The sequence below is a fragment of the Octodon degus genome, unplaced genomic scaffold (assembly GCF_000260255.1).
Source record: "Octodon degus isolate 3935 unplaced genomic scaffold, OctDeg1.0 scaffold00138, whole genome shotgun sequence".
Classification (NCBI taxonomy): domain Eukaryota; kingdom Metazoa; phylum Chordata; class Mammalia; order Rodentia; family Octodontidae; genus Octodon; species Octodon degus.
The window spans coordinates 860348-863470 of NW_004524714.1; the positions used below are offsets into that span (position 1 = coordinate 860348).

General features: G+C 42.0%; 1 pseudogene; it reads left to right on the top strand.

The window, feature by feature from the left end:
• The first annotated feature begins 690 nt into the window (after nucleotides 1–690).
• On the top strand, nucleotides 691–1138 carry LOC101582920 (annotated as a pseudogene).
• The last annotated feature ends 1985 nt before the right edge of the window (nucleotides 1139–3123 follow it).

Below are 3123 nucleotides of genomic sequence, written 5' to 3' on the forward strand. Positions count from 1 at the left end.
TTTTTTTTTTTGGCGGAACTGGGGATTGAACTCAGGCCCTTGCACTTGCCAGGGAAGAGCTTATTCCACTGAGCCATCTCCCCGGCCCTACTCTTTTTTTTTCAAGATAATAAAAAATAAGGGCTGGCCAGATAGCTCAGGGGACTAAAGCATTTGCTTAGACAGAGTGCAGAAGCCAGGGTCCAATCCACGGTGTGCCATGCCGGCCCTGCCCTTGGCACGCTGAGCCAGTGATTGAGATCAGGCATGGTGGCGCACACCTGTAACCCCAGAGCTTGGGAGGCTGAAAACAGGAGAATAACTATGAGTCTGATCTATTTAGTGAGACCCTGTAGACCTTGTAGATCCTATCCTAAATAATATAGATAGATAGATAGATAGATAGATAGATAGATAGATAGATAGATAGTTTTTAAAAAAACATTAGAAACAATGCAGAATTTTACTAAACAAAATAATAAGAATCAAACAATGGCTGTCATAGTGCATACTGTTGTTTTCAAAGTAGTTGTTCAGATTACCAGGTATAAGCATCAAAAATTGGTTTAAAAAAGTTATAAAAAATTTAAAAAGAGAAAGCCATTTCGTGGATGCCCGCTGGGTGTGTGCAGAGGAGCTGAGTCAGAAGAGAATGAGAAGGTCCACTGGGCGCGTGTGGTTTTGAACCTCCGCATTTCTAAGACTGGATCTCGAGATGCATCGGGATTCCTGCCCAATGGACTGTAAGGTTTATGTAGGGAATCTTGGCAACAATGGCAACAAGAATGAGCTGGAACGGGCTTTCAGCTATTACAGACCACTGAGGAGTGTGTGGGTTGCTAGAAACCCTCCTGGCTTCGCTTTCGTTGACTTTGAGGATCCCCGAGATGCAGCGGATGCTGTCCGAGAGCTAGATGGAAGAACATTACGTGGCTGCCCTGTCAGAGTGGAACTATCCAATGGTGAAAAGAAAAGTCCAAATCGTGGCCATACTCCTTCTTGGGGTCGTCGCCATAGAGATGATTATAGAAGAAGGAGTCCTCCACTTCGCCACAGATCTCCACGAAGAAGTTTCTCTCACAGCCGGAACAGGTCTCTTTCTACAGGCAGGAGAAGAGAGAGATCAGTGTCTAGGGAGAGAAATCACAAGCCTCCCTGATCCTTCTCTAGGTCTCACAGCTGATCTAGGTCAAATGAAAAGAAATAGAAGATCAGTTTTCAGGAGAAGTGGTGTACAGGAATTAACTTCACCCGTTAGTGTATGTACAGAAAGTCCCAGTTTGGTTTGAGATTTCATAAGTTTGATGCATTTTTAAGATGTTTTAGCTGTTCACCTTTGTGTCTTGAACAGTGACACAACATGTAACTCGCTCTGCTTTGAGATTATAGGAAGCATGTAATACCAAGAATTGTTACTTCACAGTGTTCCCTTAAGCAAAATTCAATAGGCTTTGAACTTTAGTCTTACACAGACTGAAAATAAACCTCTAAGCTCTGCCTAATTAAAGTGTGATGTTCTAACACTACAGAAACAAAACTGGCAAAAATCAGCAGTGTGATTATCCAAGCTATCCCTAAGGAAGCGTCCTTAATTAACACAAGCAAAAAGCAGCAGAAAAGTCAGTTCAACATGCAATCACAGTTTTGGTACTATCTCAATGCACACAAAATAATTTAAGCAAATCAATTAAACTTTAAAATATGATCAAAATTGAATCTCAAGTAAATTTATCACTCAGCAGATCATTACCCCAGTGGCCTCTTATTACCTCCCTGAAGGTTGCCACAAAGGCGTGCTGCCTTCCTTGGTACCGCTAGAGAGGAGTGCACTCCAACTTTGTTGTCCATGAGGACAACAAATGCAGGCTGCAAACATTTAAAGAGTCATTTTGCCCAACAACCTGAGAAATGAAAGTTATAACCTTTATCTGAGTGCACTAGTTCACCTGACATCAAGGAGGCTAAGGGGGCAACTCAGCAGGTGAGTGTGGTGGAAGAAGAGTTTGAATAACAGGAAAACTGTCTCAAAACAGAGACAAACAATTACAGGCAAAACCCACAGAACTGAGAAGCAATGGGGCAAAATATTTAAGGCACAAGAAAATATTATGTGACAAGACCATTTTTTTCCTTTTCTTGTGCAAACATAAAAAATAAACCTGGTGAAAACATAGGAGTTATATTGAGTCTGGTGGAACCTGAAATGCTCCATCACATGAGCAAGTAACCTTTTCAAGGGAGTTTTGCTTTTTAATGGATTTAGTGTCCACAGTGTCTCACTACATAGATTGGACTCGAAGTGATTCTCCTGTGTTCAGCCTCCCAAGCACTGGGAGTACAGGCACACACTTCCACACCCAGTCTCAATCACCATCTCAGTGCACCACGGGGGCAGGGCTGGCATGGCACACAGGAGATCAAATTCTGGCTGCTCTGCTCTGCCTAAGCAGGTACTTTAGTCCACTGAGCTATCAGGCCAGCCCTCATGGGAGTTTTTGAAGTGGTAGATGGCCATGAAAATGCTTTTGACTAACAAACCTGTGCCTGAAAGCATGGAATCAGACCATTAAAATGCAACAAGAAGAAATGAGATGGGCTTTGTCTTGCCTCCTGGCCTGTCTTACCAAGCGAAAGGGCAGGGATCATTAGCCCAGAACTTGGAGATGGGTAAGTAAGTTTACATGAACAAAACAAGGACGCCACCATTTTGTAATTTAGCCTTTTACATGGATATACTTCAAAATGTCACATTTCCAAGAGGCCGAGCATCAGAACAAAACAAAGACTCCAATTTTATTCATTTGAACAAAGAGAAGAAGAGGTGAACTTCAGCCCAGAACTTTTAGGCAGGTAGAAAAGTTTACATGGAATAGGACAAGGACCACTTTGTGATTTATCATTATAAGAAGACATACTGCAAGATGTCATAGGACTTGTTTATAGTGCTTACCATTGTCAAAGTTATCTGTATTCCTGAGAGGAAGGGAGATCCTTGAAAGTCATTCACCTTGCTTACAGGCATATAATTGGAAAACTTATCTTGTATCAGAACAAACAATTACAGACACAAAGAAGGGGTCAATTCAAGGGAAAATATTCAAAGCTGGCAAATCTTTTCTTTCAGTCCTGCTTCAGGAGTAGCTA